General features: G+C 43.7%; 1 long non-coding RNA gene across 1 annotated transcript in view; it reads right to left on the bottom strand.

Moving 5' to 3' along the window:
• Nucleotides 1-1,208: 1,208 nt before the first annotated feature.
• Nucleotides 1,209-15,545, bottom strand: part of LOC136578781 (uncharacterized) — a 261,537-nt gene continuing 247,200 nt past the window's right edge. The window contains exon 5 of the long non-coding RNA XR_010786660.1: nucleotides 1,209-1,586. This is a non-coding gene — a long non-coding RNA (uncharacterized lncRNA). The remainder of the gene's footprint in view (nucleotides 1,587-15,545) is intronic.

Raw genomic sequence — 15,545 nt, 5'->3', positions numbered from 1 at the left:
TGTGCGCATGTGAACGAGGCCTAATATGTGAACTTTGTACAGTTCCAGAGAAGCCGTATGGATTCCCATTGTATGTGCTCTACCATGCAGGCTTGTTCTTTAAAGCTTTCAAGCTACCCATTGTTTAAATAAAGGATGGACACAATAAAAAATATATTCTATGTGGATTGCAAAAGCTTTATCCCTTCAGGCCTTAAGGGATGTAATCTTCATCTATGTTTATTAAGATGCTACTCGATTTCTCAATCAAACTCGCACAGCACTAATTATTAATCAATTACGGAGATATAATAACACCGATAAATTAATTAATAGAACATTAAGGAACATTATTTAGCACAGAAAGCGATTAAAACTCTAGTTTTCTAATTTAAAGCCTGAGAGCCACAAACAAGATCAATCACACACCTAACAAATGTTTTGAACCATAATTAACCAATTACAGTGATTAAAACATGCATATCTATGAACAATTAACACTGGCTGCTCCTCAAGAAAAAACTCAAAACACTTGCAGTTCCTCAATGGTTTCTGCAGAGAAAGAAACACTGTAAGGTCTTATTCACACGGCTGTATATACGCAGCTATGTAGCTGCGTCCAAAAATCGGGCAAAAATCGTGACCATCTGAAGCATTGGATTCCAATGTATTCATTCCGATTAGGGATTTTTAGCTGCGTAAATCAAAAATTGCGCCGGAAAAATAGAACATCGGTGGCCATTTTCAGTCGCTGATTTTATATACGGCGTTCAAAGATAGCTCTTGCCCTATCTTTTTCCGAGATATGCTGGAAGCTCCCTTAGACTCCCATGGGAGCTGAAAAAAAGGGAGGGAGTTTAACTGCGTCCAACTCTGGGAAAAGGTGACAGCTGCCTCTATTTAAGCATTAGCAGTCATTCCGCGGATTATATTATATGTTATATTCATTAATAACTTCAGAAGGGTCGGTGGTCCAGGGATTATTCCGGCTGCCAGATTGGAATCAAGAACAATTTTTTTTCCCCTTAAATGGGGAAAATTGGCTTCTACCTCATTGGGGCTTTTTGGGGTTCTTCCTCTAGATCAACATTGAGTATAATAGGTTGAACGGGATGGATATATGTTTTTCTTCGGCCTTACATACTATGTTACTATGTATGATACTATGTTACATAAATGCAAATAATAAAGAACGCGATGATTTGAAAATCTCATATAACCATATTTTATTCACAATTGAACATATATCAGAAAGGGAAGGTCAGACATTTTTCCATTTCCATTTAAAAAATTAACTCATTAAGGAAAAAGATGGCAGCAACACATCTCACAAAAGTTGTGACAGGGCCATATCTACCATTGTGTAACATCCCCATCTTTATATAACAGTCTGTAAACTTCTCAGAAGTGAGGAGACCAATTGCTGCAGTTTTGGGAGAGGAATGTTGCCCCATTCTTGTCTGATGTAGGATTCGAGCTGCTCAGCAGTCCTGGGACTTCTTCGCTGGATTTCTCCTTTCATAAGGCGCCAAATGTTTTCTATAGGTGAAAGGTCTGGACTGCAGGCGGATGTTTCTTTACCAGGACTCTTCATCTGAGAAGCCATGCTGTTGAGATGGATAGAGTATGAGAGTTAGCATTGTCTGGCTGAAATAGGCAAGGCCTTCCCTGAAATTCAGAGGAAGCCACAAGGCTCCACACTACAGTGTGTCACCTATATTCTTGCAACTGGAGGAATCAGCAAGTGAGGACATATTCTAGAACTATTCTGTCACTTACTGTGGCTGAAATACCCATCTAATACTATAAGGCCAAAAAACACAATATAGCATAAACACTGTAAAAGAACTACACACAAGGAAAATGGTAACGCCTAGATGTCAATTTATTCATAAATGTCTGGGGGGAATAACAGAGGAAGGTTTCGAGAGGGCTCGGTTAGCATCACCAGTAGTGTTGAGTGAACTGAACCAGTAGAATCCTGTTTTGGGTCAAACTTTGCCAAAAGCTTGGTTCAGCATGAACCCGAACCAAGCTTTTAGCAAAGTTCTACCTGAAACCGGGCTCTACTGGCTCAGTTTACTCAACACTAGCCCTAAATAATGGTGTAAACACTGTCCAAGAGCCATAAAAGCCCTGTATAATATTTTCAGAGCGTCATACAAAGCTTTTATGGCTCTTCGACAGTATTATACACCAGTTTTACGGATTTTGGTGAACTTTCGGCTCAGTTCAAAACTTATTTGGACCGAACTGAACTTTTTGAAAAAGTTCAGAGAATTGGCCGAACTGAACTTTTAAAAAGTTTACTAGTCACCAATATAAATTTAATATACTCTATGACATATCAACTCAGAAGGCATAATAGCTGAGTCAGACACATTCTACAATGTCAGGTCTATTCAGTTAACAATGTTGCCACACACATTTAAAGCAATATAAAGGAAAAGTAAAGGCTAACAATAAATATTTATTTTAATTTAAATGCTATTTGGAGTTTGATGCTGAAGGCCTCAGGCCATCCGAGGTGCTGGCTTCTATTCTCTTCTCACAGAGACAGGCCAAGGTTATTCTATCTCCTTCCTCCTCCACTAGTATGATCTGCCTGAGAATGCTATGAGTTTCACTAGACTGATTGTCTGCACACAGCCAACTTTTTTCATTGGGGTTTGAGCCAAGGCTCTGTCGTGATCCTCCCACAGTTTAGTCAGTTAGTTGACCCGTGAGAAAATTGCAAGCAATAACCTGACTGTGCACTGCTACATGGCAAGTCATGATGAAATCATAGAAACCACACTTTATTCCATGTACATCCTAAGGAAAATAGTCATTTTTGAAGTATCCCTACATAATATGCTGCATTCTTCTTTTGCCTCGTTTCTCATCCTCACAGTTCTGAAATGTGCAAAAACAAATCTTATTGTCAATTGACAGTAAGAAAACATATCGCTGGAATGAGGCCAGTTCAAAGAAGCAGAAAGACCTTTGGGCAAACATCCCGTGTAAAAATAGTAGGCTGTTATAGAGATTAATTAAAGCATAACCGCCCACATGCAAATGAATGTACATGGGAATATTAGGCAAATACCAAGGAGTGGTTCTCATTGGACACTTTCTAATGTATCATATCAGACAATAGCAAAGTAATATTGTAGATTTTAGGAGTAGAGATGAGAGAGCATACTCGCTAAGGGCAATTACTCGATCGAGTATTGCCCTTAGCGAGTATCTGCCCGCTCAGAAGAAAAGATTTGGGTGCCGATAGGGGGCGGGGAGCAACGGGGGAGAGCGGGGAGAAACGGAGGGGAGATCTCTCTCTCCCCCCACTCACCCCTGCTTACTCCCGCAACTTACCGCTCCCCCGCGCCGGCAGCCGAATCTTTTCTTCCGAGCGGGCAGGTACTTGCTAAGGGGTGGAGAGCGGGGTGGAGAGTGAGAGAGATCTCTCTCCCTCCCGATCCCCTCCGCAACCCCCCACTCACGCCCGCGGCCCCCCCGAATCTTAAGGGACGAGCCAGCAGGTACTCGAAAAAAGGCGATGCTCTCTCGTAAATCGCCTTAACGAGTATGCTCCCTCATCTCTAGTTGATACCATTTCTGCCTGCTATGAGGACTGTGCAAATAGTACTAACCTCTACATTTAACTAAATAAGCTGAAGACCATAAGTATACAGTCAGGAGGACGAACTATTACCTTCTTCATTTTAACTGTGTGACAGGATCCTCTAAACATCAGCAGTAATGTGATAGGAGTTTCTGTCTCTCTGATAACAGCATGTGTGGTACAGTCCATGTAATTTAGTCTTCAGGAAGTTCCAGCAGTGACCCCCTTCACAGAACATGAAGGTTAGAGATTCTGGAGGGGGGGGTCACCATGAGATCATAGGACCTAACTGAAGGGAATTTTTCAGATAGAAAGGAATAACTAAACAAGCTAAGACTAGCTGATTTATATATGCTGGGGAGGAGGGGGTTACCTAACAAATTAAAAAATCTATTCAGGGGACTGCATGAGTAGGTGCGTCAAAAAAATTGCATTTAGAAGAACCTATGGTTTTTATGGGTTGTTTCAGACAAACAATTTTTTGGTGTGCCTAGAAAAAAAAGAGATAAATCACATGTCAGAATTTCTCTCTGTTAAAAGATAGAACTTGTCCTATCTATTGATGGCACAACACCAGCAGCTCCATAGACTACTATGGGGCACTAAATAACAAATAGGTAGATAGCAGCACAACCAATATTAATACTTTAGGTACAAGTGATAAAAAATGGTGCACGATCCTGTAAGTGAGGTCTAGACTTGAAGACCTATTGATGAAGATTTCAAATAAGCAGAAAGATGGTTCCGCACTCTTGACAAAGACCTCGCGATAGGTCGAAACGTTACAGCTTTTTATTTCTGAGAAATAAAGATTTTCTATTTTTGGAAAAGTCCCTGAATGCGGTTCTGTCTTGCTGCACTATGGGACACCAGGGCGAGCTGGACGGCAAAGGGAGAGAGTTTAAAATCCCCGTGGGGATGAAGGGAGTCCGCTGCCAGGGGGATGAAGGGAATTCCCCGCTGGGGGGATAAGGGAATTCCCCACTGTGGGGTTGAAGGGATGCCCCGCTGCAGTGATGAAGGGAATCCCCACCGCAGGAATGAAGGGAATCCCCGCCACAGGGATGAAGGGAATCCCAGTGGTGGTGGAGTCTCTTCATCCCCACGGTGAGGGACTCCCTTCATCATTCTGGCGGCTGAGGGATTTCAGGGCTGTGACATGAGTGCACTGCAAGACGCCACAGCCAGACGGGTAAAATCGCGAAGAATAGCCTTTGTTCATATGATTTAACACTCCGATAGCCCCTATTTTTTAGCACGGCTATTGTAACGCTAAAATAACATTCATGTGAAAGAGGCCTTAAAGTGAATGTTTTGTATTACCTAAATGACAGCCATGCACTGAGCAGAAATGAGGGTCATTCAGAGTACTGCTACTGTATAGTAACATGAGTAGCATTTTGGCTAGGGTTACATGGAGTCACATCAGCCCTAATAACTTCTCAGCTCAGCTGCACATATACAACATTTGATGTTGCCATTTCATCTACTGTGATGTCGAGTCGAGCTTTTCGTAAAATTCGAGACCTGTATTCGAGTAAAGAACCCCATTGACTTCAATGGGAGACTCGAGCATTTTTGTATGGGACCTGCCGGTTGCCGAGTTTTTTTTTTGTTCATGTGTTCTCTCTCTCTCTCCGCCAAGCCAGCCACAAATTACCATTGACGTGCGTGGCGTCGCAGCGAGGAGGGGTCAAAACTGACACGTCGCAGCGGGGAGGAGCCAAAACTGGGGCGGGGCCGAACACGGCGTGACGCTTGCTCGAGTAGCAAGCACCATCGAGTATGCTAATACTCGAACAAGCATCAAGCTCGGAAGAGTACGTTCGCTCAACTCTACTGCACTCACTTCCATGCAGTAAAGACACCTTGATGTTGAGATTAGTCCCTGCTTGCTCTTTCACTATTCTGTGCTATCAATCCCATAATGCACTAAACAACATCACATGAGCAGCTAGGGCCCCTACCGTCTCTGCCTACTGGGAGGACACTGCCATTACCTTCTACATTCTACTAAATGAGCTACAAGCCAAACGTATACAGTCAGAAGGCTGAACTATCAACTCCTTCATTGTAACTGTGTGACAGGAGCCTCTAATCACCAGCAGTGAGTGTGATAGAAGCTTCTGTGTCTCCTAAAGAACTTGTGAAGTAGAGTCCATCACACAGGAATTATACTTACTAAAAAATGACTTTTTGAGAACGCATGAACCCAAGTGAATTTCAAGTGGTCAGAAATGCTATCACATGATCATCTGAAGAAAAGAAAGTTTCAGATAAAAATAAAAAACTAAAAAAGGTAATACTAACCGACTTATATATAATGAGAGGCTAGTCATAAAACGAATGAAAAAAGTTACTGAAGTGTCTCTTTAAAGGACACTTTAAAGAGACACTTTACTAAATATCTGTGACCTCCAACGCTGGACACGTGAGGGGGACATTGTGAGATGTAATGAAAAAGAACAGCAGGGGGTGCCATAATAAGCATGTAACATGTTCCTTTGTATGTAATATCTATACATAGGTTAAATGTTTTAACTCTTTCCAATCCACTGTCTGACGTCTAAAGACATTATGATTTAAGTCTGTACAGCTTTGATGTTGGAAGACGTCCATCGGGGTTCTCTTACTGTATATTACCACCCTCTCTGCTATCGGAGCCTATCCAATGTGTCACCTCATGCAGTACTGGCTTTAGCCAGCATATAGCGCCATTGTATAACTGCAGAAAAAGAGTAAGCCCCCTAGGAAAACCAGGATAGAAACTGAATTGGAAAGGGTTAAGCAATTGTGTTTGGAAAAAAAAAGTTACAATTGTAACATTTTGCATGATCTAACTAGGCAATATAGTCACGAGACAGCCCCTTTAACTGTCAGGCGGCCTCGCCACACACTGTAAGGTCAGTTTTAATCTTCCCAACAGAAGAATATAAGGATTTTTCAAGACGGCAAAGTGTGAAAAAGAAATTTATAGTTATGTAATGTATGCATTTTAATCCAAATATATAAAAACTGGTATTGATTTACTGGGTTACAGAAGACATATTGCCATTACAGCCCTGACTAATCATTTATCACAATGCTAAGTTAGAACTTCTGGTATTTCATCATTATCTAGTAGAATCATATATGTCGCTTACACAGATCATCTACGGTTTTAGGGGGTTAAAAGATACAGTCTGAAGGTTGTAATTAATGTGTGATAACTGTCATTATCCAGCAGCATGTACGTTAGTATGAGGGGTAATGTTCCTACATGTAATGGAACAATGAAAATTCAGATATGTGGAGTAAACTTGTATTAACATATAGTCACAGCAACATGATGGGAACCACATATTCATACTAGCGTTTTCATTTCCGTCTTGCTGATCCGTCGTGGGAACAGCAAATTGGAAAGAAAACATTTCCAAACCCATGGAAATGTATGCAAGCAGAAGGTCTTCAGTTTCAATCTCTTTCTGCATTTTCCGGCTCCATTCCATTTTTTTTTCATTGGATCAAAAGCACAGACTGATGCACTTTTGTTTCTAGTTTTGGAAACAGAATACAGATGAATCCTTTTATTTTTGCATTGTACTCAATGAGTGGTGGATGGAACTCGAAAACCATCAGGTGGCGGATGGAGCTTGAAAACTAGCTAGTGGTGGATGAAACTTGAAGACTATCTAGTGGTGGATGGAGCTTGAAAACTAGCTAGTGGTGGATGGAACTTGAAGACTATCTAGTGGTGGATAGAGTTTAAAAACTAGCTAGTGGTGGATGAAACTTGAAGACTATCTAGTGGTGGATGGAAGTTGAAGACTATCTAGTGGTGGATGGAACTTGAAGACTATCTAGTGGTGGATGGAACTTGAAGACTATCTAGTGGTGGATGGAACTTGAAGACTATCTAGTGGTGGATGGAACTTGAAAACAATCTGGTGGCAGATGGAACTTGAACATTATCCGGTGGCTGATGGAACTTGAAGACCATCCGGTGGCGGTGTTGGCTCTTCAATGAATGTGGCTCAGTGCTGGAGTTGTAAGTTCAAATCTGAGCAAGAAAAATGGCTGTATTGAGATTTTCAAAGCTGATGTGCAGACTAATTCCGCCCCGTGTGACAGTTCCCTATGAGGCTCGAATTCCGTACCAGTTAAAATCTGAGCATCTTTACTTCAAAACAGCAAGATTAAATTCCGCAACAGAACAGCTTTCTCCTGCAGAATTAATAATGACTTGTGGAATTGTTGTTCTGGATTTCTAACATACAGGAGATAGAATTCCGTAATTAAAGTCTGCAGGAAAAAAAACAAGATTCCACTGAACGCATTCCGTAGTTAAAACGCCACGAAATAAGCAATAATTGACAAAATCCACATCTGTCCCATGTGAAAGGTCCCTTAGACTATCAATGCATAGTAATGCACAGTGTGCATCAGGTAGTCAGACTAGCCATCTTCGTTTCACCAGGCCCAAAGTGCTTGGACTGTTTGGATGGAGTTGTACATACAGAAGTCAATTTAAGTAAACTCCATCCTTCCTCCTCATTTCTGGTCATCGGAGCTATTGTTAGTGCCAAACTTTCCACAGTTGTTGAATTACACAGTATGAGTAACGTGTTATAATCATGTGTAGGCAAAGTCCCCTAGTGCAAGCACCGAGACACTGTGATGTTTTTTGGCAGACTGTTTTTGCAAGGTGGTTTGCCATTACCTTCACCAATCATCTTTTTACCCATCACCAAGCTGGGTACTCATTTTACCGACCTTCGGAAGGATGGAAGGCTTAGTCAACCTTGAGCCTGCTACCTGAACCATGCGGGGATTTTACCCACAACCCTCAGGTCATGAGCGAGAGCTTAGGACTGCATTTCTGCTGCCTTAACACTCTGCACCACATCATGTGTAGCTCAATGAATTATTCATCAGAAACCCTTTAAGATAATAGTCTGCTTAACAGAGTGGCTATTCGTGAACTACTATAACAAGAATTCCTAGTCTTCTTTTCCTTTTTTTTCAGAAAGCTAAGAGACCCGAATATCCAAACAGCAATATCAATATTTGTAGCTTTTCCCATTTAATTACGTACTGCTGTCTCCTTTTCTTTCAACGCTCTAAAGCAGGAAATGATGAATTGGAAAGGGATACTATTCTATTAGGCTGGAAAATTCCATATCAAATGACATCAAATGACTTGGCTTCTTATAGTATTTATTTTGCCTTGCTGCCTCATGGAAAATCTAAGAATAATGAGGAAAAAATGTAAATCAATCATTGAACTGATCAACCTTGATTTATAAACGCATAGGAAGGGCTTGGACTAGCAGATGGCCCACTGGTGATTAGTATTCGTTCTATTGGGCATAGTCTAGCTATCATTAGACATAACTGATTATATGAAGTGTCAAGGACAGCCTATACATTACAGAAGTAATGAGCCAGAGGTCATGGTCATTAATACTTGTGCAATGGTCAATTGGATTGCTAGTCAATACCAGAGAATCAGACAAGGTGAATGGCATCATATACACACTGCATGGGTTAATGTGTCTGGCCATTGGAATATCACATCTATCGGTACGCCTGTCAAGTATCTAATTTCTAAGGCCACTCTTTTTCAATGGCTTTCCAACAAATTTTCAAGGATGGCTATTGGATGGCAAAACCTGGCTTTTTCTTGGGTTTCCACTGAATCTTCATGTGACTAATGGGCCTGCGGGCCAGTGCATAATTTTTTTCATCCTCAATGTGTAACTAGGTGACTATCCTATAGAAATACTGAAGAACATTTCCAAAACTGTTGCTCAAGAGTAGAGATGAGCGAGCGTACTCGCTAAGGCAAACTACTCGAGCGAGTAGTGCTTTATGCAAGTACCTGCCGGCTCGTCTCTAAAGATTCGGGTGCTGCGGGGGGCGGGGAGCGGCGGGGGAGAGCAGGCAGGAACAGGGGAGGGAGATCTCTCCCCCCCCCCAGCTCCCCCCTGCTCACCGCCGCAACTCACCGCTCTCCCCCGCCGGCACCTGAATCTTTAGAGACGCGCGGGCAGGTACTCGCATAAAGCACTACTCGCTCGAGTAGTTTGCCTTAGCGAATATGCTCGCTCATCTCTACTCAGGAGTTTGTATCACACAGTTGTCAATGTATCACTATAATTTGTGCCATTAGGATTTTCTTTCCATAGAACAGAATTTTGGTGCAAGTGCCAAAAATTATGACTTTTTGAAGGTTTCTGCTGGCCCGCAACTTTCTTAAAGAAAGGGAAGGAGCCCTAGCATTCGGGAGTGTGTCCACTAGCAGCCTGCAGTTATACTAGAATTTGGGCCAACAATTGGTGTAAATTATAGCTGAAACCTATGCCAGCTTTTGCCAATTTTGCACAGACAAGCACGTTCATATGAATAACCCTTTAGGGTGAATTCCCACAAGCGTATGCGTATTTGCGTGCACATGAATGGTATGAACGATGCTTTTTTTGCTCACACATTGGCGTATTTTACTGTACTTTTACTGTGCCTTGGGGCATGTGCATTCGCGAGCAGGGGAAAAAAAGAACAATTGTGATGACTAATTAGTCTGAGTTCCTGATGTGTACTTTTTCTTTTGCAATTACGCATTGTTTCACGCATCTCATAGTGTATTTGCGCATTGCCATTGACTTCTCTAGGAACTTTTGGAAAATAGAGCATGCTGCAGTATATTTTGCGTGACTGAAACGCGCAGGTAAATACGCGCATGTGAACGAACCCATTGAAATCAATGGGTTCTATTCTCTGCATATAGCGCACGCAAATACGCTCGTATGAATCGGCCTAACCAGTGCAAGAAAAAAGATTAGAGCTAAGAGTCTAAGAAACCAACTTATTTTTATAGTTTCAGCATCCGTGGCAGCAAATCAGAATGCAGAAGAAGGAGCTGCCAACAAAAAAGTCTGTTCTGCTCCTAAAGACAAAAGAACGGGTCGTTTTTATGTTATTAAAAGAATGTTTTAATTTGCAGTTACTATTTTATAATAATTAGAAATGTAACTAAATAATGAAATGGAAATCCAAACCAAATTGTAGCGAGTTCAGACCTGCTATAAATAGTGCCGAACATAATGAATCACACGTGTTAGCAAACAAAAAGCTGCTTGTCCCCAGCAACACTCCGGTGCTGGGAATAGAAGAATTGCGCTAGACCCCGCAGCAGCCAATTACATTATCGCCTATGGTCTCTTTTACACGTCAGACGGATCGCAGCAGACGACCGTTTTACATTTTGTGAACTTTGCACAATAATCTGGGAGAAGTGTTTGTGAAATGACGAAGGAAACGTCTGGCGAACTGCGAAAAGCTTCATATTAAAAGCTCTTTCAGAAGACCGTATGCGTAGCGTTCAATACAACGTAGTGAGCGAGGTTGATGAGGTAGGTTTGCACACATATCAGCACATAGTACTGTACTTTTTGAGTACATAGGGCCTGTTGACATGCATGCATGACCACCCTACCCCACTGACTGCCATGATTTAAAAGGCTATTGAGCCTAATGATGTCTAGATGTGTCTTTTTTCATGGAGTTGTGCAGCCTATTGTGCATTGGGACACATGGACTTCTCTGGGGCCCTTGGGGCACAAATACAAAGGGAAGTAGAGCAGGTCAGGGGCGTAACTATAGAGGATGCAGGGGATGCGGTTGCACCCGGGCCCAGGAGCCTTAGGGGGCCCATAAAGCTCTCTTCTCCATATAAAGAACCCAGTACTATGAGTAAAGCATTATAGTTGGGGGCCCGGTTACAAGTTTTGCATTGGGGCCCAGGAGCTTCAAGTTACGCTTCTGGAGCAGGTCCTATTTTTTAAGTTCTGGTACTTATGGTTTCAGTGGTATGGAGTCCAAGGAGCCTCTTTATATACTTACTAGATTGAAGCAATGTTCACTACACGATCATATAATGGGTTCATTCGCATTTGAGATGTTTCCCTGCATGGCACCGCATTGTGATGCTATGCAGGGAAAAAAAATTGCAGCATGTCCTTTCTTTTTGCCATATTACCCATTGAATTCAATGGGGCTGGCAGCAACAGCGCTAGACCCATTGAAAACAATGAGAGAACATTGCGATCCCCTGCCGCGGCCATGAGAGCTGCAGCAAGGGATTCCTTCAGTAATGTGAGTCTGTTTCCAACACCTTGTATCCAGGGGTTTCCACGTGGATTATTAGGGCAATATCGGGCCGTGATTTACAGCCTGATATCGCCCTCGCCAGGGTGAAGGAGCCCGGATTCTCCATAGCTGAAGCACAACAGTGCGCTAGACTTAACATCGGAACTTTGACCCGGCCTGACAGTCACTCAATGTATCAAACTCAAATTCTATGATATTACAGCGGTTATGATGATGTCACAAATCTCATAATCTTATAGTGCTGTCCAGATTCCATCTTGGTTTCCATTCCTATGCAATTTTCCGCATGGAGAATAGAACCTAGGAAGGAACCAGCGCTGGAGACACTTTGTGTGAAACCCATGTAAGTGAGTTTAGGCAGAAAACACGTAACACCTGCTGCAAAATCACAGAGCTGCCATCAGTGTGCCTGACACTACTGTATAAGTATAGGTGCTTCTAGATAAAACGATTATCATACCAAAGAGCGAAAATAATTAATAATTGTACAATCTAAACGAAGCCAACGACGAATGAGAAATCGTTCACTTTTCACTTGTGGTTCATTTCTTGCAGACTTAAGCCATCGTTGGCTCGTTCGCTTATCATTCGCTTTAAACAGCAATCGTTCAATCTTTCACATTTGCTTATACAAATATGAAAGATTGAATAATACTGAATGATTCTTGTTTGAATGAGCCAATGATGTATCTGCCTGTCTAAACCGGCTGCACAAGAGTGAATGAGCTAGCGGTGATTATGCAGGAGTTAGGTTGCAAAAAAAATGCAGCTAATAGAGATGAGCGAGCATACTCTCTAAGGGCAATTAATCAAGCGAGCATTGCCCTTATTGAGTACCTGCCCGTTCGAGAGAAAAGGTTCGGGTGCCGGAGCGGGGGAGCGGTGAGTTGCGGCAGTCAGCAGGGGGGAGAGAGGGAGAGAGAGATCTCCCCTCCATTCCTCCCCGCTCTCCCCCGCAGCTCCTCGCCCGCTGCCGGCACCCGAACCTTTTCTCTCGAGCGGGCAGGTACTCCCTAAGGCCAATGCTCGCTCGAGCAATTGCCCTTAGCGAGTATGCTCGCTCATCACTAGCAGCTAACTCACGAGAAAAATCGCATGAATGGATGATTTCCTTCCATCAAGTCCTGAGCTTAATTACCTGTGAAATTGCCCATTTACACGATTGGGAGCTGCATGTTGCAGAACAAAAGTGCTGCTGCTCCGAGAGGAGAGAGATAAAGGAAAGCCCCATGGGGCTTCCCTTCATGGCTGGGGACTCCCTTTATCTCAGCGAGGATGGAGGGATTTCCCTGCAGGGGAGATGGAGGGATATCTCCAAAGCAGGGAGAGAGGAGTTCTCCTGCAGGGAATCAGGAGGGATATTCCCATATTGGGGAGAGAGGGGTTCTCCTGCAGGGGAGAAGGAGGGATTCCCCCATAGCAGGGAGAGAGGGCCAGCTCGCATAGTCTCCCATTGGAATCTATGGAAGTTTCTGTGATTTTATGCAAAAAGATAGATGAAGACCTATTTTTTGACGCAACAGAGAATCTCAGTCGCTGAATACTGCCGCTGATGTCCTGACGTGCCTACAAATTGTTCATGTGAAGGTTTCTATAGAAAACCATTGGTTTTGTTAGTCGTGATTTTTTGACGAATGTAACTTAGCTGCAGAAAATCGTCCCTGTGAAAGAGGCCTAAAAGGACCATTATGGCCACGGAGTGGGCAGCCAAAACTTTCTGACAATATCCCTTTAAGCCAACTTTAAGTGGTGCATTTTATTAAGGATTTTGGTTACAACTAGAGATGAGCGAGCACCAAAATGCTCGGGTGTTCGTTATTCGAAACGAACTTCCCGCGATGTTCGAGGGTTCGTTTCGAATAACGAACCCCATTGAAGTCAATGGGCGACCAGAACATTTTTGTATTTCGCCGATGCTCGCTAAGGTTTTCATGTGTGAAAATCTGGGCAATTCAAGAAAGTGATGGGAATGACACAGAAACGGATAGGGCAGGCGAGGGGCTACATGTTGGGCTGCATCTCAAGTTCACAGGTCCCACTATTAAGCCACAATACCGGCAAGAGTGGGCCCCCCCCCCTCCCAACAACTTTTACTTCTGAAAAGCCCTCATTAGCAATGCATACCTTAGCTAAGCACCACACTACCTCCAACAAAGCACAATCACTGCCTGCATGACACTCCACTGTCACTTCTCCTGGGTTACATGCTGACCAACCGCCCCCCCCCCCCCTCCCCCCCACAGCGCACACCAAAGTGTCCCTGCGCAGCCTTCAGCTGCCCTCATGCCACACCACCCTCATGTCTATTTAGAAGTGCGTCTGCCATGAGGAGGAACCGCAGGCACACACTGCAGAGGGTTGGCACGGCTAGGCAGCGACCCTCTTTAAAAGGGGCGGGGCGATAGCCCACAATGCTGTACAGAAGCAATGAGAAATATAATCCTGTGCCACCGCCATCAGGAGCTGCACACGTGGGCATAGCAATGGGGAACCTATGTGCCACACACTATTCATTCTGTCAAGGTGTCTGCATGCCCCAGTCAGACCGGGCTTTTTAATTCATAGACACAGGCAGGTACAACTCCCTATTGTGAAGTCCCTGTCGACCCACAGCATGGGTGGGTGCCAGGAAGCCACCGGCGGTACACAAAAATATCCCATTGCATTGCCCAACACAGCTGAGGTAGTAATGTCGTGCTTAATGCAGGTGGGCTTCGGCCCACACTGCATGCCCCAGTCAGACTGGCGTTCTTTACAAGTGGAAACAGATGCATTTATAATTCCCTGTGGACCCACAGCATGGGTGGGTGCCAGGAAGCCACCGGCGGTACATAGAAATATCCCATTGCATTGCCCAACACAGCTGAGGTAGTAATGTTGTGCTTAATGCAGGTGGGCTTCGGCCCACACTGCATGCCCCAGTCAGACTGGGGTTCTTTACAAGTGGAAACAGATGCATTTATAATTCCCTGTGGACCCACAGCATGGGTGGGTGCCAGGAAGCCACCGGCGGTACACAGAAATATCCCATTGCATTGCCCAACACAGCTGAGGTAGTAATGTCGTGCTTAATGCAGGTGGGCTTCGGCCCACACTGCATGCCCCAGTCAGACTGGGGTCCTTTTCAAGTGTACAGATGTAGTAAAAACTCCGTGTGCACCTACAGCATGGGTGGGTGCCAGGAAGCCACCGGCGGTACATAGAAATATCCCATTGCATTGCCCAACACAGCTGAGGTAACGTCAGCTGTAATGCAGGTGGGCTAAAAATTCATTTGATTACACTGTAGGCGAGGGCCCACAAAAATTGCTGTATCAACAGTACTAATGTACATCCAAAAAATTGGCCATGGCCAGCCAAGAGGGCAGGTGAAACCCATTAATCGCTTTGGTTTATCTGGCTTAAGTGGTAACTAGGCCTGGAGGCAGCCCAGTGTAACGAAAAATTGGTTCAAGTTAAAGTTCCAACGCTTTTAAGCGCATTGAAACTTTTAAAAATTGTTCAGAAAAATTATTTGAGTGAGCCTTGTGGCCCTAAGAAAAATTGCCCGTTCAGCGTGATTACGTGAGGTTTCAGGAGGAGGAGCAGGAGGAGGAGGAGGAATATTAGACACAGATTGATGAAGCAGAAATGTCCCCGTTTTGGATGGTGAGAGAGAACGCTGCTTCCATCCGCGGGTGCAGCCTACGTATTGCTTACGTATCGCTGCTGTCCGCTGGTGGAGAAGAGAAGTCTGGGGAAATCCAGGCTTTGTTCATCTTGATGAGTGTTAGCCTGTCGGCACTGTCGGTTGACAAGCGGCTACGCTTATCCG

Source organism: Eleutherodactylus coqui, chromosome 9 (genome assembly GCF_035609145.1).
Source record: "Eleutherodactylus coqui strain aEleCoq1 chromosome 9, aEleCoq1.hap1, whole genome shotgun sequence".
Taxonomy (NCBI): domain Eukaryota; kingdom Metazoa; phylum Chordata; class Amphibia; order Anura; family Eleutherodactylidae; genus Eleutherodactylus; species Eleutherodactylus coqui.
Note: the sequence above shows the minus strand (reverse complement) of the source record. Positions and strands in the feature narration are given on the sequence as shown.